This window comes from Ovis canadensis, chromosome Y (assembly GCF_042477335.2).
Source record: "Ovis canadensis isolate MfBH-ARS-UI-01 breed Bighorn chromosome Y, ARS-UI_OviCan_v2, whole genome shotgun sequence".
Lineage (NCBI taxonomy): Eukaryota > Metazoa > Chordata > Mammalia > Artiodactyla > Bovidae > Ovis > Ovis canadensis.
The window spans coordinates 4243857-4271609 of record NC_091271.1 but is presented as its reverse complement, the minus strand read 5'-3'; positions in this window follow the sequence as shown (position 1 = coordinate 4271609).

The window sequence follows — 27753 nt, the reverse complement described above, 5'->3', positions numbered from 1 at the left end:
GAATGTATGTAAGATGCATAAATCTGATGTATTTCCAGTTTATGTCCTTTCTCTGAAAACAAATGTCAAGAATGATCGAAATCACATGTATTACATTATAAACACCGTACTCAGAGCCATGGTATTTGTTAGCTGTCTGTATACAAATTAAAGAGATAGAGTGTGTATGTGAGTGTACTGTATAGGCTCAGACAGTAAAGAATCCACCTGAAATGCTGAAGACCTCAGTTCAGTTCCTGGGTTGGGAAGATCCCCTGAAGAAGGGATAGGCTACCCACTCCAGTATTCTTGGGCTTCCCTGGTGGCTCAGCTGGTAAAGAATCCACCTGCAATGTGGGAGACCTGGGTTCGATCCCTGGGTTGGAGAAGGGAACAGCTACCCACTCCAGTATTCTGGCTTGGAGAATCCCATGGGCCGTATAGTCCATGGGGTCGCAAAAAGTCAGACATGACTGAGCAACTTTCACAAGTATCTAAATTAAAGAGAGGGAATGTATATCTGTGTATGTGTGAGAGAGGGAGAGAAGCGATATCTATGTTGGTTATAGATTTCTGAAACACCTAATTTCATTAGTTTCTAAACTGTATGTCAATATTCAAGAGGTGCAAGCTTCCCCTCACTTTGTCTCATATCATAATTAAGTCAAAGTAAAGAGTTCTCTTTTGAATATCAGTGACCTGGAACGGACCTAAGAGCTTCTTGCCTCTCACACTCAGGGGATTCAGTTTGACTTTCTTTTGCCTGCTGTTGAATGACTGTCCTATTTCAGGGCACCTAGGCTAACGGTAGCTGGCTTTCACTAGTATCTCAGTGGCAAAGAATTCACTTGCCAGTATGGGAGATGTGGGTTCTATCCCCGGGTTGGGGAGATGAAATGGCAACCCACTCTAGTATCCTTGCCTGGAGAATCCCATGCACAGAGGAGCCTGGCAGGCTACAGTCCATGGGGTCACAGAGTCAGTCATGACTTAGCAACTGACCACCTGCACACATACACACCTCTGCAAACATCGCGTATGATTTTCACAGGAGATGCAGCTCAGCAGAATGGAAACGTTTTGGCGTCACCAGATAAGAAAACAAGTTTCGTTCTCTGATTGCCATCCTGTCATTATCAAGGAGATAATCTAATTCCGCGTGCATGCTTTCTGATGAGCGCCGTGCCTGTCATCAGTAATAAGCCGGACAGGTTTTTATGTAACCCACACAGCTGGGTCTGCAAAGCATTTCTGCAACCTAAATAAGATTGTGAAACTAGGACATGGAACCCACTGATATCACCCCTTCCTGCGGAGAGAACGGAGGACAACCTTCTCAGCGTCTCTCTGGGGTTTTCTATGCCCCCTCTAGTCAGCCAGACATTCCCTAGGGAGACACAGCTCTGTGACTCCTAGGATGGGGTTCTGAAAACAGTAATGATCCTCTTGGAAGGAGTAATGGCTATTTCTGTAGGTCAGGGGCTATACCAAATTAGGGACAACTCTGGGCTTCCCTGGTGGCTCAGCTGGTAAAGAATCTGCCTGCAATGCAGGAGACCTGGGTTCGATCCCTGGGTTGGGAAGATCCCCTGGAGGAGGGAAAGGCTCACCACTCCAGTGTTCTGGCCTGGAGAATCCCATGGGCTGTATAGTCCATGGGGTCGCAAGGAGTCGGACACCTCTGCTCCCATTTCCTTCTGACTGGGAGACCACCATCGTTGATTCCAGGTCCCTCTCTGACTCCCCACTCCTGACCCCCAGTGGCAGCGGTTACCTTGGGGACCTTCATGAAACTTGCTGCTTCCTGCCGGGTACCTGCTACATTGAATTTATCAGCTGCAAAACTGCACAGCCAGCCTAGCATGTTTTCAAATACACGCTTCACCTGTATGACTCAGGGTTCAGAACACAAGGCAGATTTCCGCATTGCCAGTGTGTTTAAGGAGCCACTTGGAGCTTAGATGTTTGATTTCCTTAAGAAGCAGCGTCATGCAGTTTTCTCCAGTGGTGGTGTTCTCTGCGACATTGCTTGCAGAGACGGAAGGTAGATGACTTCCTTCTGCCTTCAAAATGTGTTTTGGCAGAGACTGGCACCCTCCGGGCAGGGGTGGGGGCTTGAAGGAAAAGAGTATGTTGCCTTCCCACCGCATTGTCTGGGGAGACACTCAAGAATTTGCATTTCTGCCAAATTCCCAGGTGTGGCTGATAGACTTCTGGTTGGGGCACCCCACCCACTAGAACCGCTTTCTAGAACATCTTTCTCCGACTTTAGCTAAATGATTACACTCAACAATTCAAATAATTCTATACTTCAGTCTGCTGATTCACAATGCTTTGTTCCATCAAGGCATTCTCCTTCTCAAAATCTCTATTGTTTAATTATCCACGTCTCGGCAGTTTTACAGTGTTCCCGCTCCAGCTTCGATAACCGTGAATTCGAGAAAAAGAATAGAATCGATGTGGGCACGGCTCCTGGCGCTCGAATCACACTGATTATGTCTTTTTAGAATTTAACAGTAGAGCTTCTTTCTCCCTTTATTAAAGTTAACGTGAACAAATTCCTCTTACCTTGTTGGAAAATGAACTAGGAGGCATGCGAGAGGCATGCGTTAGAGGACTAACTCCAGGGATGTTGAGACATACCTGGTGACTTTAGTCACACAGAGCTGACCCTGGAAGCGGACACGGGCCTGTGACTCCCCTGTAACCTGTGCCTGTGGACCAAGGAGTCAGGCAGTGCTGCCAGAAGGACCTCCCATCTCTCCTGCAGCTGCTGCTGCTGAGTCGCTTCAGTCTTGTCCGACTCTGTGCGACCCCATAGACGGCAGCCCAGCAGGCTCCCCCGTCCCTGGGATTCTCCAGGCAAGAACACTGGAGTGGGGGTGCCATTTCTTTCTCCTCCCATCTCTCCTAGGTAGTGGCATTTCAGCCACTCGGACAGAGGCTCCTCCCAATTCCAAACAAAATCTCCCCCCACCTGCGTGGTGCTATCTGAGTTTCCAGCCTTCATTTGATTACCAAGTCTTTTATAAAATCACTGGAACTAAAAGTTAAGATATACCTACTTCTAAAAGAGGTCATCTGTAATGCAGGTCAAGAAGCAACTTTTAGAACAGGACGTGGAACAGACTGGTTTCAAATCGAGAAAGGGGAACGTCAAGGCTGTATATTGTCACTCTGCTTATTTAACTTATATGCAGAGTACCTCATGCAAAATGCCAGGCTGGTAGAGTCAGGATTGTCGGGAGAAATATCAGATGACACCACCCTTACAGCAGAAAGCAAAAAAGAACTAAAGAGCCTCTTGATGAAAGTGAAAGAGGAGAATGAAAAAAGCTGGCTTAAAACTCAACATTCAAAGAATGAGGATCATGGCTGCCGGTCCCATCACTTCATGGCAAATAGATGGGGAGACAATGGAAACAGTGAGAGACTTTATTTTCTTGGGCTGCAAAATCACTGCAGACAGAGACTGCAGCCATGAGATTAAAAGACGCTTGCTCCTTGCAAGTAAAGCTATGACCAACTTAGACAGCATATTAAAAAGCAGAGACATTACTTTGCCGACAAAGGTCCGTTGAATCAAAGCTACCGTTTTTCCAGTAGTCATGTGTGGACTAATTAATGTGCCCAGCCGTCTAAGTGTAGACCCGTTGGCTTTGGCAAGGGAGACCATCATCCCATCTATAAAGAAACCCAATTGTGCCCTGTCATTTCCAATATACATGCCTCATACTTCCACTCTGGGTTGGATTTTTTGTGCAGAATTTCCAGTAATCACATCTAGTGTGAGAATCCTTGTTTTGTTCCTGGTTTAATAAGCCCATCTCAATTGTATTCCCTATTATTTACTTTAGCTGTGAAATCCGTCATCTTCCTCATGTCACAGATCTCTGCAAGATCAAAGCTGAGCTCAAGCGCAACAGAGGGCATGTTCTCCATAGAATTGGAGACAAAACTGGGCATCAAGTACTATTGGCGTAGAAATTCGTGGAGTGCATTGTTGTACTTTTTCCCGGTTAGGCTCCAAGCCAGCTCCAGAAGCTGCTGCTAATGCTTGTCTTGATCTTTTCAATACTGCTGGACGAATGGTAAGAAGTAAATATTATGCATTTTTAAGTGGGTCGTGTAAGGCACTCTCATGAGACCAGCCACCTCTAAATGAAATAGAAAGTGTGTTAATTTGGTCTTAACTACATTTCTGCTTCTCTCAGTTTCACACTTGTGCGAAGTCCGTCAAACCGTCTGGATTGTTATCTGCTGAGTTACAATGAGAAAAGGAGCTGTCTGAGGACTGGTTTTTGTTGTTGTTATATCTTTTTTTTTTTTTTTCACCCAGTGTTGACTTATTCATCTGTCAGCGTATTTCTTCACTGTGAGTGTGTGCTAACTTGCTTCAGTCATGTCCAACTCTTTGCAACCCTTTGGGACTGTCGCCCACCAGGCTGCTCTGTCCATGGGATTCTCCAAGCAAGAGTACTGGAGTGGGCTACCATTTCCCTTCTCCCGGGGATCTTCCTGGAGATCGAACCCAGGGATCGAGCACAGGTCTCTTATGTCTCCTGTACTGCAGGCAGATTCTTTACCAGTTGAGCTGTCATGGAAGAGACTTCTTGATTCTAGGTCCTCACAGTTTCAGCTCTCCCTTGCTGTCACATTCCCGCCCACCGTTATTGCAAGATCATCCCCAAAATTCTTTTTCATGACTTGTCATGCTTTGGGGGAAATTCTAGGTCACTGTCTGCAGGACTTCTCAGAACCTTGAATGAAGTGTCCTGTTTGATGATTCAAAACTGAACACATCGCATCACGCTCTGTGCAAGATGGTTTGAACATGGAGGGATCCTAAGGTCTGAATTAAGTGGGACACACTTTCGGAAGGCCCCACCCAATGGACAAAGGTCTGTCTAGTGAAAGCTGTGGTTTTTCCAATAGTCATGTATGTATATGAGAGTTGGACTACAAAGAAAGCTGAGCACTGAAGAACTGATGCTTTGGAACTGTGGTGTTGGAGGAGACTCTTGAGAGTCCCTTGGACTGCAAGGAGATCCAACCAGTCCATCCTCAAGGAGATCAGTCCTGAATATTCAATGGAAGGACTGATGCTGAAGCTGAAACTCCAATACTTTGGCCACCTGATGTGAAGAGTTGACCCATTGGAAAAGACCCTGATGTTGGGAAAGATTGAAGGCGGGAGGAGAAGGGGAGGACAGAGGATGAGATGGCTGGATGGCATCCCCGATGCGATGGACATGAGTTTGAGTAAGCTCTGGGAGTTGGTGATGGACAGGGAGGCCTGGCATGCTGCGGTGCATGGGGTCACAAAGAGTTGGACACGACTGAGCGACTGAATTGAACAGAACTGAACCCAATGGAAGAGGTCCAACATCTGTAACCCCGTTTGCTTTACATGTTCTCTGTGATGGGAAGAAAGCCAGCCCACGCCCGTCTCTCATGAACCCACACCGATCACCCCAGCTAGAAATCATCTCTCCCATCTTCTCTGAGCCTCAAACGTATATTTGCCTCTCTTATTGTTTGGTGGTTGTCATCTATTGTAACCATCTTCACACTGCGGGGCTCTGAACTGTGTGGGGGCTCAACCACAATGAGTCCAGAGCAGACAGCGAGGCTCTGAATGCACTGCTTGCCTGAGGACGTCAAACAGGCTAGCTCCGCACTCATCCAACTCTCCCGACTCGACCCATCTGCTTTGGGCGATGAACAGCACCTCGCTGGCCCCACGGATTCAAAGCCCATGATGTTCATGTGAGCACCAGCTCTCTTTCCTCTCCACGGGAGCTCCCACTGTCTCTCTGCAGATGGCAGAATCTGGGGTTTCCTGGGGCCTCCCACAGCACCCTGGAAACGACTGTCACCCCAGAGTTTATATGAAATGGATGGACTCTCCTTTAAAAACTATCTCAGCTACTCACCTTATTCATCTTTAGGGGCAGACTCTTCATTTAGGGGAGGAATAAGTTCTTAAGTGGTCAGAGAATTTTGTTTTAGAGGGTTCGACCAAGATCAAAGACCATACAAGTTTTGTTTCTTAGACATTCTGTCGAATACACACTAGTATATTGCAGAGACCTAGAGGAGGAAATGGCAACCCACTCCAGGATACTTGCCTGGAAAATCCCATGGATAGAGGAGCCTGGTGGGCTGCAGTTCAGGGAGTCGCAAAGGGTCAGACACGTCAGAAGCATGTTGTAGAGAACCATTTACTTTGGAAAAAATGGGTTCTGGATTGCCCTGGTGGTCCAGCGGTTAAGAATCTGCCTGCCACTGCAGGGCACACAGGTTCGATCCTCGATCCAGGAAATGCCGCATGTCACATGGCAGCTAAGCCAATGCTTTGCAGCAACTACTGAGCCTGTGTTCCACAACAAGAGAAGGCATTGCAGTGAGAAACCCATGCTCTGCCGCTAGAGAGTTGCCCCCACTTGCCGCAACTAGAGAAAGCCTGCTCACGGCAAGGATGATTCAGCTCAGCCAAAAATAAATTTAAAAAAAAAAAGTGCTGAATGCCTTGTCAACTTGTCAGATCTTCTTTTGTTTTAGGAGCCTGGTGAAAGTGAAAGTCGATCAGTCATGTCTGACTCTTTGGGACCCCACGGACTCCACAGCCCATGCAATTCTCCAAGCCAGAATACTGGAGTGGGCAGGCTTTCTCTTCTCCAGGGGGTCTTCCCAACCCAACCCAGGGATTGAACCCAGGTCTCCCACACTGCAGGCAGATTCTTTACTGACTAAGCCACCAGGGAAACTCAAGAATACTGGAGTGGATAGCCTATCCCTTCTCCAGGGGATCTTCCCAACCCAGGAATTGAACTCAAGTCTCCTGCATTGCAGGCGGATTCTTTACCAGCTGAACCACCAGGGAAACCCAAGAATACTGGAGTGAGTAGCCTATCCCTTCTCCAGGGGATCTTCCCAACCCAGGAATTGAACTCAAGTCTCCTGCATTGCAGGCGGATTCTTTACCAGCTGAGCTACCAGGGAAGCCCCTTTTAATGGAAAGTGAAGGTGAAATTCGCTTAGTTGACTTCTTACCACGGTGCAGAAAATCTCATCCTTGAAAGCCGTAGATCTAATCTGATGGGCTTAGGTGGGCTTTGAGGGCGTCCATGGACTTGGCATTCAGTATTCTTTTACTTGCTTGAATTTCCTTCCCATTATTTAAAAATATTTTAAGAGATAAATAGGTCAAATGTATTACAAAAGAAGTGTTTCATTTCAGACAGTCTCAGCATGGTTAGGGACAGGTACTATATTTGGTTGGCTGTGATAAAAGATGCTCTAATTTTGTTCTTACACACCTGCCAAGACTCTTGGTCTGATACGCTTGTAAGCTAGGTCCAGATTTTAGTTCACAGGAAGTTGGGGGAGTCAGGTGGACTCCAGGTGAGAGAAGGCCTTCCTGCTCTGCAGTCTTGGGATTTGGCTGTTATCAGTTTGGTCATTCAGTTCAGTTCAGTCGCTCAGTCATGTCTAACTCTTTGTGACCCCATGGACTGCAGCATGCCAGGCCTCCCTGTCCATCACCAACTCCTGGAATTTACCCAAACTCATGTCCATTGAGTTGGTGATGCCATCCAGCCATCTCATCCTCTGTGGTCCCCCTCTTCTCCTCCTCTCAATCTTTCCCAGCATCAGGGTCTTTTCCAGTGAGTCAGTTCTTTGCATCTGGTGGCCAAAGGATTGGAGCTTCAGCATCAGTCCTTCCAGTGAATATTCAGGACTGATTTCCTTTAGGAAAGAGCAGCATTATGGGGAATGCCTCTAGTTCAGCCAGACACCCCGAAGAGTTGAGGAGGCCATTGGCTTTTCTGTGGACATTAGACCACAGGAGGATGGGGCTGGGGATAAAGACGTGAATAAAATCACACGTCTAATTGGAAATGTAGATGGGGAAATGCATCCTGGGAGGTCTCTGTCGGTATTCCAGGGCAGATGTTTAGAAGGGTGTGTTTGCTTCTGTTGTTCACAGAATAGAATTTCTGCCGGTATCTGATCAAGAAAGCCTGCCCCCTGCTTTTTTTTTTTGCATCAAATTGAGCAGGAGCTGAGAAAGGTCAGGTGGGGGGAAAAACATGGTAAAGTTTACACATTTTCTGGATTTTATTTTCATTGCTGACCATGATGGGATTCAAAAACAACAGTGCTTTTCGTACAGCACAGTCCTTGTCAGAACGGAAATAATGAAGCCAAAATAACACCGGATGCCTTCCAGCTCTGAAAACTCCTCAGACATTGTAATTATCATAAAACACACCGACTCAGTATTTGAAAAGTCTTTACACAAAATCTTCTTTAATGCCGAGCTTGTCAAAGACAGCTCGTTCGATCTGATGTGCAGCGAGATAAAGCAGTAGAAATTCAAGAGGAAAAGTCTCCAGGCAATCCCAGGCTGTCCCGTCCAAACCTACCAATGCCTAAGACGTCAACTTGGAGTTCTCATTCCATTCTTGTTGTTGGTCTGGGAAGATTCAGCGAGTATCCTCACACTTCTGCCAAACCAGTTTCCTTGGGTCACGAAACAGGGCTGGATGTTTTCAATACATCTTAGTGATATTTTCAGGTATGTGACGACTTAAAAGGGCTGTTCTGAATGAATTACTGTGAATACCAAGTCGCTTCAGTCGTGTCTGACTGTTTGCAACCCCATGGACTATAGCCCACCAGGCTCCTCTGTCTGTGGGATTCTCCAGGCAAGAATATCGGAGTGGGTTGCCATGTCCTCCTCCAGGGGATCTTCCCGTCGGGATCTTCCCACGGGATCGAACCCGTGCCTCTTACATCTCCTGCACTGGCAGGTGCGTTCTTTACCACCAGCGCCATGTGGGAATTCCCTGATGTTATGTTTGGTGATGGCTGCTAAGTCACTTCAATCGTGTCCGACTCTGTGTGACCCCATACATGGCAGCCCACCAGGCTCCCGCATCCCTGGGATTCTCCAAGCAAGAACACTGGAGTGGGCTGCCACTTCCTTCTCCAATGTATGAAAGTGAAAAGTGAAAGTGAAGTTGCTCAGTCATGTCCTACTCTTGGCAACTGCATGGACTGCAGCCTACCAGGCTCCTCTGTCCATGGGGTTTTCCAGGCAAGAGTACTGGAGTGGGGTGCCATTGCCTTCTCCACTGGTGATGGTTAGTGCATTTTTAACGATATTGGATGTTCCATGATATAAAAGGTGCTATCGTTGATGGTTTGAAGCTACCGTTGACAAATATTTGATGCATTTCCCACTTGAGCCTATCATCAATAACGCTGGCAAGCACAATTTTGCATACTCTCCTAAAAGTAAAATTGATGAGTCTTAAGGGATTTGTATCTTCAACGGTATGTACATGTTTCAAAGAGCTGGTGTTAGTTGACATGCCCCATCCCCAGCCTCATGATTCCGTAATGTTCTGTATCTGTGCTGTCCAATACGGTAACCATGAGGCACACGTGGTTATTTACATTTAGGGACTATGAAATAAAATTTAAAATTTAGTTCCTAGTCCCCGTTGCCAAATTTCAATTACTTGGTAGCTGCCTGTGGCCTCCATATTGAACAGCACAGAACAGAACCTTTTGTCACCACCAGAATTTCTACTGGGTACCACCATTTCACATCACTGCAACACTAACTATTGTGAGTCTGTGTCAATTTAGAGATTCAAGTGAGCGTGTGATGGTATCACTCTGTGCTTTTGAGGGAGAGGGTGGGATGATTTGGGAGAATGGCATCAGTTTTTCCAATGAATATTCAGGACTGATCTCCTTTAGGATGGGCTGGTTGGATCTCCTTGAAGTCCAAGAGACTCTCAAGATTCTTCTCCAACACCACAGCTCAAAAGCATCCATTCTTCACTCTTCCCTGTCCAGTACCCCTTGGCAACCAGAAGTCTGTTCTTTATGTCTTGGACTCGGTTTCAGCTTTGTAGATAAATTCATCTGTGTCAGATTCTCGGTTCCACATATAAGTCATTTCAGTCGTATCCAACTCTTTTTCGACCCCATGGACTGTAGCCCGCCAGGCTCCTCTGTCCATGGGGATTCTCCAGGCAAGAATACTAGAGCGGGTTGCCATGCCCTCCTCCAGGGGATCTTCCCAACCCAGGGATCGATCTGGAGTCTGCTGCATTGCAGGCAGACTCTTTACCGCTGAGCCATGGGAAGCCCCATGTAAGTGTTATCACACGATATTTATCTTTATCTGTCATACTTCAGTTGTCATGATATTCTGTGTGCCTCCATGTTGCTGCAGATGGCATTCTTTCGTTCTTTTTTAGAGCTGAGTAATACTCCATTTTATGTGGGTATGTGTGTGTTTATATACACACGTGCATACATACATTCACACATATATGGGCTTCCCTGGTGGCTCAGTGATAGAAGAACCCTCTACCAATTCAAGAGAGATGGGTTTGATCCCTGGATGGGGAAGGTCCCCTGGAGGAGGAAAAGGCCACCCAGTCCACTCTTCTTGCCTGGAAAATCCCATGGACAGAGGAGCCTGGTGAGCTATAATCCATGGGGTCACAAAGAGTCTGACATGACTGAGTGACTAAAATGGCAACAAAAATACACACACACACACACACACACACACACACCCCGCATCGTTATCCATTCATCTGTCAATGGATTTTAGGCTGTTTCCATGTCCTAGCTCTTGTAAATACTGCTGCTGTGTAGACACTGGGGTATGCGTATCTTTTCAAATCAGTTTTCTGCAGGAGTGAGATTGCCATATCATTCGAGGGGATCTGTTTTAGTTTTTTAAAGAACTTGCTTACTCTTCTTCGTAGTGGCTGCACCAATTTACACCCCCAACTGCAGTGCAGGAGAGTTCCGTGTTCTCCACACTCTGTCCAGAACTTGTTATTTGTATGCAGTGTGATGACGGCCATTCTGACCAGCGTGAGATGATACCTTGTGCTCGTTTCCATTTGGATTTCTCTAATAGTTATCAGCGCTGAGCATATTCTCATTCGTCTGTTGACCTTCTGTGTGTCCTCCTTGTAGACATGTCTGCGTTGGTCTTCTGCCCACTGTTTGATTGGGTTTTTGCTGTTGTTGTTGTTGAGTTGTATGAGCTGTTCAATCTTCCCTAGCAGCTCACTCAGTAAAGAATCTGCATGCAATGCAGGAGACCCGGGTTCAATTTGTGGGTCGGGAAGATCCCCTGGCAAAGTAAATGGCAACCCACTCCAGTATTCTGGCCTGGAGAATCTCCATGGACAGAGGAGCCTGGCAGGCTACAGTCCATGGGGTTGCAAAGAGTCGGAAACGACTTAGCGACCACCAAACGCGCTGTTTACATATTTTGGAGAACAAGCCTTCCCCTGTCTGAGCATTTGCAGACATTTTTCTCCCAGTCATGAGGCTTTCTTTTCATTTTGTGGATGGTTCCCTTGGCTGTGCCAAAGCTTGTACGTTTTATTAGGTCCCATTTGTTTATTTCTGCTTTTATTTCTATTTGCTTTTATTTCTATTTTTAGGTGAGATGTTGATATGAAAAGAAATATTGATACGATTTATGTCAGAGAAGGCTTCCCCCATGCTTTCTTCTCGTAGTTTGCGGCGTTTCATGTCTTGCATTTACCTTCAGTAATTAAAAAATGTTTATATTTAAACACGTCATACATTTTCCAGGGTGAGATTAACATACAATGAACAATAGAATTGTGGGTGTGGTTATGTGGCAACCTGTACTCCCCTTGGACCTTTGACTAGCTTTAGATAAACTTTGTGGGAGGGCATTTGCAATTATATAATACAAAGCCTTTCAAAGGTCTTAAATTCATCTCTGTAAACATAATTTTAGGAACTTAACCCAAAGGAAAATCGCCCACCAGTGGGGAAATGCATAATTACAAGGAAGAGTACCGTAAACAATTGCATCATGAATTACTTCCCCAGGGGAGATATTGGTTAATTATGACCCAGCCATAGGAAAGAATACTATATCTGATTATCAACACAGACATAATCACACATATTGTTTAGTGACTGAGAAACTAAACCCTTAGTAAGTTTTTTAGTTCTTATTGCTAGTGTGGAATAATGGCTGACTTTTTCTGAAAATTGTTGAATCAGGATTTTTCTAAGTTTTCTGCAATTAAAACATTACATATACATGTATACATGAATATGTCCAGGCACAAGTCCATCCTTTGATTGTTCTTCAGATTTGCTTCAAGTATTTTTCTCATTATTTTAAAAATTAAATTAGGAGCTTCCCTGGTGATGCAGTGCTTAAGACTTTGCCTTCCAGCGCAGGGGGTACAGGTTGAATCCTTTGTTGGGGAGTTAACATTCCACATGCCTCGTGGCCCAAAATCCAAAATATATGATAGAAGCCATATTATTACAAATGCAGCAAAGACTTTTCAAAAAATGGTAAAAATGGAATTAGACTGTATTTCCATGTATAATTCGTATGTATACCTATTTATATAATCTCTCTAGGCATCAATATAGAGACAAGCCTGTGTATCTTGAAAGTCAAAAATAATAACATGAAAGCTCTACCTAGTAATATGGAGAACCAAAGTGTCTTTTCTTTGTTTTTGTGAACCGTTTACTTGTATTTCTCTCCTGTAAGTTACCCGGTACGGGGGAAATGCGCAAGAATAGCAGAGTTGCTCCAATCACAGAAATAACTGTATTTCCAGTTAATTTTCTCCTTGGATTGAGTCTCTTCATGAGATAATGTATGTGAAATGGTTTTGAGAGTTGTAGAAAAAGGGGAAAATATGAGTGTTTATGGAGAGTGATCTTGCCCTAGAAAAAACACTCATGGTCTTTTCCATTCATCTACACAATCCACTTCACTGGAAATCACCCCAGATAACTTTTAGAAATGGAAACATTTCCTCTTTTGCTTCTGTAGCAGAAAATAGAAGCAGGGAAATTATTTCCCTAAGCACACATACTGAGTGCCAGACCTGATTAAAAGTGGAGCCTGGAACCAGCAAAATGAACACGTCTTCCGGGATGACGGATGAGGGTAGATTACCAGTGTTCAACATTTGATTAAACGAAATACTTGGAGACCACTGAGCAATCCATAACTTTCCTCTATTTTCAATACCCACTTCTTTTTTTGTAATATGGTCTACAATACTTTTATTTTTCATGAAAGCCACAAGACTCTTGTGTATACCATAGAATATGAACTTACTGAGTGAATGTATCTAAATCCCAAATAGCTTAAAAAGAAGCCTGAACCTACTTGTCAGTGAAATGAAACCTCTGAGAGAAGTGTGAATTACATCAAGGGAGTTTTTAGGTAAAAATTTATCAGCAGAACTACCTAGAATAAGTCACTGCTTTTTTTTTTTTTCCCCCGCCTTCAAGCATCTTACAACTTCTGAACATCTATTGATTCTGCAGCAGACTTAATTCAAGAGAGCATACAGGTCCCTGAACAAATATAACTCCACTCCCCAATCTGAAAACAAAAACAAAAACAACAATTTTATTGTTTAGTGACTGAGAAACTAAGCCCTTAGTAAGTTTTCTAGTTCTTACTGCTAGTGTGGAGTAACGGCTGACTTTTTTTGAAAATTGTTTAATCAGGATTTTTCTATGGTATCCGTAATGAACATCTTGCACAGTGTTTTCTTTCTTAATTTATTTATTTTTAATTGAAGACTAATTGCATTCTGTTGGTCTCTGCCATACATCAACATGGAGCAGCCATAGGTATGTACACACGTCCCTTCCCTCTTGAACCCCCCTCCCACCTCCCAGCCCATCCCACCCCTCTAGGTTGTCTCAGAGTCCCTCAAAATCAAACCTGGTTTGAGCTCCCTGAGTCATACAGCAAATTCCCGCTGGCTACCTTTGTAACATGTTAGCGTGTCTGTTTCCAGGCTGCTTTCCTTCCTCCCCTCTCCCCGCCCCCACCTGGCTGTGTCCATAAGTCTATATCTGCATTTTCATTGCTACCCTGCAGGTAAGGTCAACAGTAGCGACTTCTGAGAATCTATGCATTTATATGCAATGATTGTTTTTCTTTTTCTGACTTACTTCACTCTGCGTGATAGGCTCTAGGTTCATCCCCTTCACTGGAATGGACTCAAACGTGTTCCTTTTCATGGCTGAGTAGTATTCCACCATATATATGTACTTCAGCTCCTTTATCCACTCATTTGCTGTGGACATCTAAGTTGCTTCCATGTCCTAGCTATCATAGTGTTGCAGTGAACACTGGGTTCCAGGTGTCTTTTTCCATTTTGGTTTTCTCAGTCTATATGCTCAGTATTGGGACTGTTGGGTCATATGGTAGTTGTCTTCCCTAGTGGCTGTATCAATTTCCATTTCCACCAACAGCACATGAGGGTTCCCTTTCCTTCACACCCTCTCCAGCATTTATCGTTTGTAGATTTTTTTGATGATGGCCATTCTGACCACTGTGAATTGACATCTCATTGTTGTTTTTCGTTTGCGTCCCTCTCATAATGAGCGACGTTAAGCATGTTTTCATGTGTTTATTAGCCGTCTGTTTGTCTTCTTTGGAGAAATGTCTACTTAGTTCATTTGCCCAATAGAGTAAAAATCAGTGTGCATGCTGAGACCCTTCTGGAATTCTCCATCATCTTGTTGGACCATCCCTTGATTTAGAGGTCAGCTGCTTCCCTTCCCCCAACCCCACCACCATAATCCTTAAATGGAAGCCTCTGTTGATGAATTGCATGTCAAACACGCCTGATGTTACTTTACGTTTTGTGATGCTTCAACATTCTGAAGCCTGTGCCGTGCCACAGTAAGCATGACAAACTGTAAATGAGCCCCAGCCCAGAGCATGGGCCTCCTTTCTGCCCCGTGCTCTCATCAAAGCCACCACGTCCCCTCATCAGTTCAACAGAACTGGACTTAAAGATCCAGAAGACAGTTTCCTCTTTAGGACTGGACACTTGAGCAAGGAAACTGGACTCACTCTCCTGAGTCACACCCTCAGATCTTGTGCGCTAATGAAATAAGACTCTTTTCCACAGAGAAAGCAATAAGAGTTCCAACTAGTAAGGAGTAGGGTCTACCCTTCTGTTGACAAACCTCATATATTCAAGAACCAAAAGCTCTCAAAACTGTGTCCAGCAAAACATCTCCGAGAAACCCAGTTATCCTAACTTCCTTACACAATCCTGTTTCCTATCAAATTTCCCATCCTTAAGACTCCTGGTATGTGCAATTCAGGGCAGTTATATGGAGAATAATAGAAGATGGAACAATATAGTGATGGTGAAATGTCTGTTCCACTTGCAAATTAAGGGGACCCACTTTATCATCTGCCCTTTTGGGGTGTTTTTTCCCAGTGATTTATTCTTTTTCTCACTCATTGGGCACTCTTATTTATCATTTTTCTCACTGAGCAAATTTTGGGGGAGGATTTCTGCTGTCTTCTCCAAATTGTCTCCCCTTTAACCCATTGATAACCTTGAGTTCTTCTTTTTCTAAATAAGATGTTTAAACATTTAGTGTTTATTGGAGTATAGTTGCTTTACAATGCTGTGTTAGTTTTGGCTGTTCACTGAAGTGAATCAGCCATATGAAGCCAGATGTAGACACTTAAGTGTGTGTGCTTTGCTGCTCAGTCATGACCCCATGTCCTGCAACCAAATGTCCATGGGATTTCCCAGGCAAGAATAGTGGAGTGGGTTGCCATTTCCTTCTCCAGGGGATCTTCCTGTCCTAGGGCTCAAACTCAAGTCTCTTGCATCTCCTGCATTGGTAGGTGGACCACTGAGTCCCCTGAGAAGCCCCTGTATACATATATCCCCTCCTTTTTGGACTTCCTTCCCATCTAAGCCACCCTAGAGCACTGAGTATAGTTCCCTGTGCTGCACAGCAGGTTCTCATTAGTTACCTACTTTAAACATAGTATCAGTATGCATATGTGTCCCTCCACCATGAGTTCTCCTAAGAAAACTTCTTGTCCTCAGAATATTCACCGCCTGGGATGAGAGGCAGAGAAACACAAAGATGCTAAAACGAAAACCAATTTGTGTCACGACAAAGAATACAACTCTCATTGGTGGTTTCAATGCTCAAGTCAGAAGTGGGCTCATCACAGAGCAGAACACAGAACTTTTGAACCAGGGTAACCAGGATGGCTCAGAGGTTAAAGCGTCTGCCTCCAATGTGGGAGAACTGGGTTCGATCCCTGGCTTGGGAAGATACCCTGGAGAAGGAAATGGCAACCCATTCCAGTAGTCTTGCCTGGAGAATCCCATGGATGGAGAAGGCTGGTAGGCTACAGTCCACAGGGTCGCAAAGAGTCGGACACGACTGAGCGACTTCACTTCACTTCACTTCAACCAGGATGTGCAGAAATACTGTGTAGTCAACATCAAGGTGGATCTAGGGGAAAGAGACTAATCTAGAAAAGGCCGGGGCATTTCCAGAGTATTGGGCAACTGTGAAAGACCAGTGGGGCCGTTTCCCGCATTCGTTGCCAACGCTGCATTGAGGGCACCAGTCAGTGATTCCAGGGAGCTGTCTATCAGGTCATTTTGCTCATCTGCTCAAGTTAGCAAAGCAGTTCCCTTCTTCTCAGCCACCATACTGTTATTGGATACTAGGTCCACTCCCTGGTCCCAGTTTCTCTGTCTGCTGCTGTTTTTCTCTTTCTCCGTCTTTCACAGTCTGCCTCTGGACCTTTATTCAGAAGACTGCCTCAGGGAACCTTCCAAGGTTTTCCTTCCGCCATCCCCATCGTGCCCACTTCCCATGCCTTACTTTTTTTTTTTTTTTTGGAGGATAATTTCTTTATGGTGCTGTGTCGGTTTCTGCTGTACAATGAAGTGAATCAGGGGAATACATGTACCCCCTCCCTCTTGATTCACATCTCACCCCACCCCTCTGGGTCATCACAGAGCCCTGAGCCGGGCTCCCTGTACTATACGGCAGCTTCCCACTAGCTGGCTATTTGACACATGGTCGCGTATAGATGTCAGCGCTGCTCTCTCAGCTCATCCCACCTTCCCATCCCCCCACTGCATGCACAAATCAGTTCTCTATGTCTGCCTCTCTATTCCTGTCCTACAAATAGCTTCATCGCTACTATTTTGCCAGAGTCCATATGCATACATATACATTAATATACACTGCTTGTTTTTCTCTTTCTGACTTCCTTAACCCTGTATGGCAGACTCTGGGTCCAGCCGCAACTCTACAAATGACCCAGTTTCGTTCCTTGTGATGGCTGAGTAGTGCTCCCTTGTGCCTATGGACCGCATCTTTTTATCCATTCCTCTGCTGATGGACACATGGATTGTTGCCATGTGGTGGCTATTGGAATGAGTGCTGCAGTGAACGTTGGGATGCATGTGGTTTGTCCTGAATTACGGTTTTCTCACGGCATATGTTCAGTGGTCGGATGCTGGGTCATGCGGTACTTCCCACGCTGGTCTTGTGTGGATCCTTAGGTCTTGTCTCTTTCCAACATACTCTAGGATCGTCTACGTCGTGTGTATTTTCCTTTTTAGTCTGTCTCCGACATGTAGGTTTGCCAGCTTAAATTTAGAGCATCAGTTCAGTTCAGTTCAGTCGCTCAGTCGTGTCCGACTCTTTGTGACCCCATGAATCGCCCCATGCCAGGCCTCCCTGTCCATCACCATCTCCCAGAGTTCACTCAGACTCACGTCCATCGAGTCAGTGATGCCATCCAGCCATCTCATCCTCTGTCGCCCCCTTCTCCTCCTGCCCTCAATCCCTCCCAGCATCAGAGTCTTTTCCAGTGAGTCAACTCTTCACATGAGGTGGCCAAAGTACTGGAGTTTCAGCATTAGCATCATTCCTTCCAAAGAAATCCCAGGGCTGATCTTCTTCAGAATGGACTGGTTGGATCTCCTTGCAGTCCAAGGGACTCTCAAGAGTCTTCTCCAACACCACAGTTCAAAAGCATCAATTCTTCAATGTTTAGCTTTCTTTATAGTCCAACTCTCACATCCATACATGACCACAGGAAAAACCATAGCCTTGACTACACGGACCTTAGTCGACAAAGTAATGTCTCTGCTTGACCTGCCCAATAATGCATATAGAGTCAGTTCTGTTAGATTCAAGGAAATAGTACTGCCTGTGTTTTATAATATAGATTGGCTTGGTTTTCCATTTTTAAAAAGTTATACAATTTTACCGCAACAAGTTTTCAATAATGTAGAAAAGTAAAAAACAATAATAATTTAGACTCTTTGTTATTTTTCCTTCCCAAGGATGAACATGGTACATGTTTATTTAAATTATTTACATAATGCATATTTAAATATGATATGTGATATATGCATCTTACGAAATGTTTGCAAATTTAGGATCATAGCGTATATATAATTTTGCAGTCTGCTTTAAAAATTTAATGCTGTGCTTTAAAAAACTTCCAGTATGATGCATATTTTAATCTGAATTTTAAAGGCTGATTAGTACCATGGAATTTATTAAACTAATTTCATTTTGTTGAGCATTTGCACTTGTTTCCAATTTTCACTACTATCAGTAAAATTATAGTAAACATCCTCATACACAAATCTTTCTCTAAATCTGATTATCTCTTTAGGGTACATTCTAAATAATGGAGTTGTGATGAGTTTTAAATTGTCCTCTTTTCTTTCCCTGAGTCTATGCCAGACTTTACTCAGCCCTAATGACAACATGCTCTTCATTTTCTTGGTATTTTTAGACATGCCTGAGGAATTTAGAGAGTAACTAGTTATTTTCTTCAGCTAGAGTACTTTCTCTTCATTTAAAAACTCAAATTCAACATTGATCCAGTTTTCCAAACAATGCAGTGTGTTTATCTGTCTGCATTATTTAAGCGTCATTTATCTGTAGGCAAGATTCCAGTTTAAATGATTAGACACATTGATGAAATACTTAGAACTCTTCCCCCTTGGAAATATGCATTTATATTGCCATCCGTAATGATCAATAGTCATCTTAATTGCTTAATTTTCCAACAGAAACATTGATGCTTGCATGACTATTAAGTAACTCAAACAAATTTTAATTACTGTAGTCTAGACTAATCACGTTGGTTGTTAAGACCTTACACTGGAGGAAGAAAAAAATCACGTGTTTTGAAGGTGACACTCTCCTCCCGAACTTGACCTCAGAACTTCCCCCAAACCATGGAATCCCCATCAACATTTATTGAATCACTGGTTCACTTTAAACTCAGTGCTAGATGCCAGGCATGCTTCATGCTAAAACACATTCTAAATATTCATGAAAAATATAAATGAAGAATTCCATTCAATAGAATCAAGTATGTAAGGGAATGATTCAAAATTATGTATACATATCAAATGTAAAATGAGAGAGGACAGTAACTTGGAAATGAGTCTAGGTTGGATTGAAGAAGAGAGAGAGAGGTATTGAACATAGCTGGTACTCCTCAAATACAGATTTGCTTACTTAACTTCAAGGAGGAATCAATTCTGTTTCAAATGAAGAAGGATATTTTGTGTGCAGAATGGCAAATTGGCTTCCAAAGCTAATTCTGCTGGAAATAGGGGATCTTGGGATTTGTGCACAAGAAGAATTCAAATTAAGCTTGTAAACTCTTGTAAGAAGGTAGTAGCTGTGCTCTCTTATTCACCGACATACGTTCGGGACAATTACAGACTTGTAGTGGGCACTTGTGAATCTTGCTAATAGAAATGTTTGAACCCCTTTAAGATGATAATCAAAGGAACAAAACTGTGCTCTTTGCAGAGATGTGGTTGAAGCTAGAAACTGTCCTACAGAGTGAAGTTAGTTGGAAAGAGAAGGTCAAATAGCGTTTATTAACGTTTATATGTGGAATCTAGAAAAATGGTACAAATGAACCTATTTACAGAGCAGAAATAGACATACAGGGGAAAAAAAAAAGTATAGACACAAAGCAGAGAAAGAGGTGGTAGGATGAACCGGGACACTAGAATTGGCCTATGTACCCTACTGATCTTAGGCATAAACCAGACAACTAATAAAAATCCTACTGTATAGCCCAGATAACCCAACTCCATGCTCTGTGATGACCCAAATGGAAAGACAGTCCAAGAAAGAGGAGAGATATATATACATATAGCTGACTGACTCTGCTGTGCAGCAGAAACTAGCACAGCATTGTAAAGCAACTGTATTCCCATAAAAAGCAATTTAAAAAATGATCATTAGGTGTGAAAAGTCAAGCTTTTACAGACTTTCTTTAAGATAAACCGTTTAAATGAAAAAAACTCCAGTACAAGACAATAAAGTGAAAGTCGCCCAGTCGTGTCCGACTCTTTGCGACCCGGTGGACTGTACGGGCCATGGGATTCTCCAGGCCAGGACACTAGAGTGTGTAGCTGTTCCCTTCTCCAGGGGCTCTTCCCAACCCAGGGATCGAGGCCAGGTCCCCTGCACTGCAGGTGGATTCTTTACCAGCTGAGCCGCCAGGGAAGCTCTACAATATGATAAAGGCATTTTTAACATTTCCTTCCCCTGCCTCAAAAAGTAAACGGAAGAAACCTTTGTCTTCAGGAAAACCAAGAAATGATGCCGAGTGCAGAGCAGTGAACAAACTGCTTCCTGGCTGAGTGGGCAGTCTGGTCAAGGAGAGGAAGCCACCGACGCGCTGTCGTCCATCAGAATAAACAGCTTCTAGTGAAGAGTGGCAGAGACCTGAGCGGCATCTCCAGTAATTAGAGAGGAATGCAAACGGGCTCCTGTGAATCCTTCCTCTCGACAGAGCCTGTGTGTCAGCCTGTCTGTACCGCTCGCTCCAGAATCCCATTTGCAATCTTGAAATCCGACTGTAAACTTCCCTTTACTTCATCTAGCGGAGACACACTTAGGACGGGCTCAGGATGCAATTAGGCTAGATAGGGGAAAAAAAAATGAGAAAAACATTGCAGATTTTTAAAAAGCCTGTCACCCCCGTCGCTTCCATAGATCTTAGACTCCTAACTGTCTGATTGCCACTGGAGGTGAAGCACGTTGAGACTGCATCCTTAATTAAAAGTTTACAATCATATCTACAGACTATGGGTTGAGATCTTCCTGTATTCTATACCGGGCTTCCCAAGGGGCCCAGAATCCACGGAATCTGCCTGCCAACGCAGGAGACACAAGAGACGTAGGTTCGCTCCCTGAGTCTGGAAGATCCCCTGGAGGAGAGCATGGCAGTCCACTCTGGTATTCTTGCCTGGAGAATCCCATGGACAGAGGAGCCTGGCATGCTGCAGTCCATGGGGTTGCAAAGAATTGGACACGACTGAATGACTAAACAACAGCAACAAATTTCTCCTAGTTCCTAAGCTCCAAGTACAATATGTTCATCCAAGAAAGAAACTTTAGTTAAAAAAAAAAAAAAAAGGCCAAGAACACGCACTTCTGGGAATACTCACCTTCTGGTTCGTTACACTGAGTTCTCTTGACTCGGGTGTCTCTCTGTGTAATCAGAGCCATCTCTGTGACAATGTGCAGCTTTATTACAGAAAAATCAAAGCAGACCATCTCAGCTCTCTTTGCTTCATAGGGAGCATGATGGTCTGACTCCCAGATATCAACAAACAGCTTTGAGACCATCTGGTTCACGGGAGTTGGAGTTTAACATCTGAGACCTTTGGGATCCAAGACCTGTGTGTCCAAGGGCCAAACTCTGGGTCTTCATAATTTGGATTCTTGCCCAGAAGTTGGACTGCAAGGAGATCAAACTAGTCAAAGCTAAATTCAGTGCTGAATATTCTTAGGAAGGACTGATGCTGAAGCTGAAGCTCCAATACTTTGGTCACTTGATGTGAAGAGCCAACTCGTTGGAAAAGACCGTGATGCTGGGAAAGATTGCAGGCAGGAGGAGAAGGGGACCACAGAGGAGGAGATGGTTGGATGGCATCACTGATTCAATAGACATGAGTTTGAACAAGCCTCTGGGAGATGCTGAGGGACAGGGAACCCTGATGTGCTGCAGGCTTTGGGGTTACAAAGAGTCACACACAAGTGAGCAACTGAACACCAGCACCCTAGGTTTTCCAATCTGCCAACTCTGTGAGAATTCGGTTATTTTCTATAGTCATTGAAATTGACCATCTACAAAAAGTGGCACTGTGCCATAATGAGGGGGGTGGGGGAAGAATTCATTCAAAAGCAGGCAAATCTCTACAGAAATCATCTTACCGTCACAAGCACCGATGTAGGTTCTTAGGAATATTAATTGTCTTTTCTCCTATTTTTCATTCCTCTACCTTGCCCCATCAAAGGAAGAGAATATCGTATATCTCACGGAGTTGATAACTCTTTAATTTCCTGGATTTTCTTTTTCATGGATAGAGAAAATCAGACATGAAATGTTTGTGTAGTCATACTTATTCAGCCCGCCTCTACGGCGGTTCATTCAGGTAAGATGAAGACTGCCTGCATGCATTAAATCCAAGCCCAAGCTGTGTATTTTGATCTGACGCGGGCATTTTAAGGGACTGTGATGGATATGTCATTAAAAGAATTAGATTTGAGCCTAAATTAGTTATTGAACCACCTCCAGGCTGAGGTTTTCTATTGTCTGTGAGACGGGACAGGAGGATCTGCCATTCTACATAAATCAGATTATCTACGCCAGGGCTGTTCAGCTTCCAACACTGGGAAAACGGTTGTCCTGCAAAGAGATTAGAGAGCGTTTCACAAAAGGGCCTTTTCATTTTTATAAAATTGCAAGGAGGTTCATTTCCACCCAGAAGGAACTGCTTTAGCAGCTTGAGTGAATGTTAAGAGCCCAGGAACTGTAGACCCAGGAAGGGCAGTCATCAGGAGTCTTGTTCCTTGGCTCCCTTGGAACTCTGTGTGATGAAGCTATCTTGGACCACCTTCAATGATATAGGTTCAGATAACACCCTGTCAGGTTGAAAAAAAAACAAACAAACAACTGTCTGCTAATGAACCACCACACACCATTTTTAGCAAGCTGTTTCTGAAATGCAGTTTAACCTGGGAGGACTATTGCCGCTTAGATTAAATGATTTATTAATAAAGGTAGCTTGGTGGTGGGAAAAAAAAAAAAACAAACAAACAACTACCTGCAATGCAGGAGGCATGGGTTCAATCCCTGGGTAGGGAAGATCCCCTGGAGAATGAAATGGCAACCCATTCCAGTATTCTTGCCTGGGAAATCCCATAGACAGAGGAGCCTGGTGGGCTATAGTCCGTGGGGTCGCAAAACAGTCAGACATGACTTAGTGACTGAACAAGAACAGCAAATAAAGACAGCATCACTAGGATTTAGGCTCCACTCAGAGGAAGGGTCAGACAAGAGACGATTAATATGAGAAGACCCAAGGATGCAACACCGCTTTCTCCGCACCCCTATTGTACCAGTGAAGACTCTACCCCCATTCCACTGATGGGTCAGTCCCGTCATCCACTGTGTACATTTATTTAGATAAATGTGCCACGCATATGCATGGCTGGCCAGACTCTTAAAATACGGTTTATGGCAAAGCAAATACTTAATTCATCAAATATGCATCTCTTGCCTTCTAAGTGCAGCCATCCTCTAGGTAATGGGATATAGCGATGAGCAGACAGATTAAGGAGGTGTGCGTCCATGAATCTTACCTTCTAGTGTGGGAAAGGGGAGGGTGGGGAGGGGAGGTTTAGCAATAGAGGAACAGACAGATCAACCCACAGACTGTTTTGTGTTCGCTGAGTGTGGTTACAGAAAATGAAACCCGGTGAAGAAAGACGTGATGTCAGTTTCTAGTCTCCTCCTTGTGACAAGCCGGGCTTCCTGGTGGAAGGAGCTCCACGGGGGTTGATGGCAGGTGAGTTCCTTGCAGAGGGTGCTTGTTAAGCAGTCCCAGGGATTCCGAGAGAGCCTCACTTCCTGTTTGCTGTTTCTCTGATGCCTTGGGCTCAAGGTGAGCAGTGTCCCAAAGGTGGCACATTTTAGGGGTGGACGGGGGGCATGTCCTGAGCTGCCCAAGCGTCTCTCCATCCATCCGGTCCCCATCCTGTGATAATCGGTCCCCATTCTGCCTGCCCCCTCCTACTTCCCTGGACACCACGGTTTCAGGCAGGCGAAACTGTCCTTACTGAAGCTGACTCTAGCCCATGTACCTCAACACCAAAGTAAATCTCAGAGACAGAGTTTTGAGTGAAGTACTAGGGAATGGGTTTACTGCTTTGGTAGGCAAAGGGAGCCAAAAAAACCCCATGTCTGTCCCACTCTGGAGGGGGTCGTGAGAAGTTCTACAACGGTGGTTCAAAGAGGGCGTGATCAGCTTGTGGGCATTCTTCTGCTTGGCTGATGGTAGGAAATCCTGAGTCAGCATCACCACCCACTGTTCCCAGCTGGTCTGGGGTCTACCTGCTTGTGGGCAGCACGTTATTAACTTCTCTCACCTGCTGAGGGTTGCAAAAAAAAAAAAAAAAAGCTCAGAGATATTGTTTGGCCATGACCAACCTAGACAGCATACTAAAAAGCAGAGACATCACTTTACCAGCAAAAGTCCATGTAGTCAAAGGTATGGGTTTTCCCAGGAGTCATGTATGGACGTGAGAGTTGGACCCTAAATAAATCTGAGCACCCAAGAATTGATGCTTTTGAACTGGGGTATTGGAGAAGACTCTTGAGAGTCCCTTGGACTGCAAGGAGGTCCAACCTGTCCATCCTAAAGGAAATCAGTCCTGAATATTCATTGGAAGGACTGATGTTGAAGCTGAAGCTCCAATCCGTTGGCCACCTGATGAGAAGAGCTGACCCATTGGAAAAGCCCCTGATGCTGGGAAAGATTGAAAGCGGGAGGAGAAGGGGACAACAGAGGAAGAGATGGTTGGATGGCATCACCGACTCAATGGACATGGGTTTGAGCAAGCTCCGGGAGTTGGTGATGGACAGGGAGCCTGGGCGTGCTGCAGTCGATGGGGTCACAAAGAGTCAGACATGACTGAATGAAGGAACAGCAGCAATAACTCTTTGGGGGCCAACCAAACCACAACAGTGATCTTTCCGGGGCAGCAGGACCTGCCCCAAGGCTGCGCTGTTGCTCCCTGGCTCTTCCTCCCTCGTCCCTGCCTCCTCTCTCTTGCCTGATGAGCAGCTCTTTGAACTTGCCCAGTCGGAACTCAGGGAAGGTCTTGGGGGCGAATGAAACCTATTTCCTGTCATCAAGAAATGAGGGACCCAGCAATGCCTCCGTGCCCAGGAGCCCCACGGAGTCCTGCTCAGAATCATTATTAGCGATTATGAGTGTGCGGTTTTGTCCTGCTTCTGCGGGTTCACACAGGCTGTTCCTTTCAGGAGCAACATCGGTACATCTCCCACCAGCTGCTCTCCTGCCCCCGATTCCTTCCTATGGTCATGCCTTCCCTGCCCCTCTCTTGCCCGTGCTTTTTGCTCACTTGTTTTATTTGTCGGTTAGCTACTGAGTTATAGGTATTGGCTGCCCTGTGTAGCAGGGGGGATCTTAGTTCCCTGGCCAGGGATGGAACCTGCGGCCCCTCCCCCACCCCCAGTGGAAGCACAGAGTCTTAACAGCTGGTCTAGCAGAGAAGTCACTCTTGCCCACATTTAGTGTGGGAGATATGCATATGCATTTGCAGAAAGCTTCCAGCCCGTACACCTATCCCATCTCATCAGAGTGCCCAGATCACTTCTCTGTGCATCCTCCTGGCCTGGAGATCCCTTAGGTCCCCTTCAAGGGGCAGACCACCATCATCACCTTAGCACTTCCTTTTCCTTAACCATGTGATGTACAGATGAACACATGTTGTTGTTTAGTCACTAAGCTCTGTTCGACTCCTTGCCATCCTTTGGACTGTAGCCCCTCCAGGCTCCTCTGTCCATGGGATTCTCCAGGCAAGAAATACTGGAGTGGGTTGCCGTGCCCTCCTCCAGGGGACTCTTCCCAACCCAGGGATGGAACCCAGGTCTCCTGCATTGGCAGGAAGATTCTTCAACTCCTGAGCCACCAGGGAAGCCCCGTAAATGAACACGTGCCATGAGTCAATTTGAAAAGTACAGATGCCTTTTGTTTCATTGAACAAAATCTTGTTCTGCCTCTTTTTCATATGCTCTGTTGACTTGTAGAAAAAAACAGAACAAAACAGAGGAAAGCAAAACAAATAGTGGAACTTGGCTGTGCTTCGTTACCCCTTAATTACAGCGTCTTTAATAACTAAAGACCACATAAAGGTCCAAAGAATGGGAAAACAATTAGCAAATGCATTAAATGTTTGGTTATCCTTCAGTCTTAAAGATAATTAGATGTCTCAGACGAAGACTTTTGCTAGGATTGATGCCTTCTGTGTGGAAGCCGCCTACATTTCTTGAGTAATTTTGCCAAAGATGCCACACTGATTAGCCTTGTAAATGGATTAATACGAGAACATCTTGCATCCAGTGGAATGCCTGTTGATGAGTGTTGCTGGAAACGGAAACACAGGAATTTGCTAGTGTTTGACTTAAAGAGATGGGAGAGTTTTGTTTATTTTTTCCTGAAGTATCTATTTTCATCACTGCAGGGAGAGATTTTGCATGATGAGAGCAGAAATTCTCTGTGCTGTGGACATTTTCAATTATTTATATGGGCTGATCATATTTGAGAAATTTGGCGATAATTACCGCTTGATCCAAATCTGTATTTGAGGATCTGTTGAAGCAAATGATTAATTCATCAAAGTTATTTGTCTTCCCATGTACTGCTTGGAAAGCGAAAGTGTTAATTGCTCAGGCGTGTCTGACTCTTTGTGATCCCATGGACCGTAGCCCACCAGACTCCTCTGTCCTTGGGATTCTCCAGGCAAGAATACCTGAGTGGGTAGGCATTCTCTTCTCCAGGGCATCTTCCCAACCCAGGATGGAACCTGGGTCTCCTGCATTCTAGACAGATTCTTCACCATCTGGGCCACCAGGGAAACCCCATGTGTTGCCTACAGGCCTCCATCCTAAGGGCTCTCGAAAAAACATGGAACAGGATGGTGGCACAGTTAATGTTAAAAAGCAAATCCGCAAGTAAATATAATTCAGAGTATGAACCATGTGATTTAAGGGAAATAGCAGACTATTGGGTTTTGGAGAAAAAAGTTTACTTTCAAATAGGAAAATCTGAGGCATAAAGGAAGTGACGTTTGGACTCGATCCCTGGAAAACAGACCGTCACTTGAGTATGGGAGCATTTGACTTTTTTTGTTTCTCTTTTATTTTTATCTTGGCTGAAGTATTGTTGCTGTACAGATGTCACATAAGTTACATGTATACAAGACAGTGATTCACAATTTTTAAAGACTTTTTCCTCCAGAGAAGGGATAAGCTACCCACTCCAGGATTCTTGCCTGGAGAATCCCATGGACAGAGGAGCCTGGTGGGCTACAGTCCATGGGGTCACAAAGAGTCTGGCACAGCTGAGCAACTAAGCAGGCACACGTCATTATTATAGAATACTGGCCATATCCCTTGTCTTACATGACGTGTTCTTGTAGCTTACTGTATACATAGCAGCTTGGACTTCTTACTCCTATATTCCACCCTGCCCCCTCTGGCAACCACTACTCTATTTTTTTTTTTTTTAATCTACGGGGTCACAGAGACTTGGACATGACTTAGGGACCAAACAGCAGGAGGACGGGATAAAGCAGAGCTGTCCATGGTCTATATCACATCAAATGCGGCTTATTGATACACCCAGTATCCCAGGTAGTCCTGTGTAGCATGTCTCATAAGTGGGAGCTATGTGATTTCTGACCGCTAACCTTTGAGGCAAAGGACAATCCATAAAAGTATAGATTTTCTTTACAGCAAAATGTAGCATCTAGAGTAGAGCT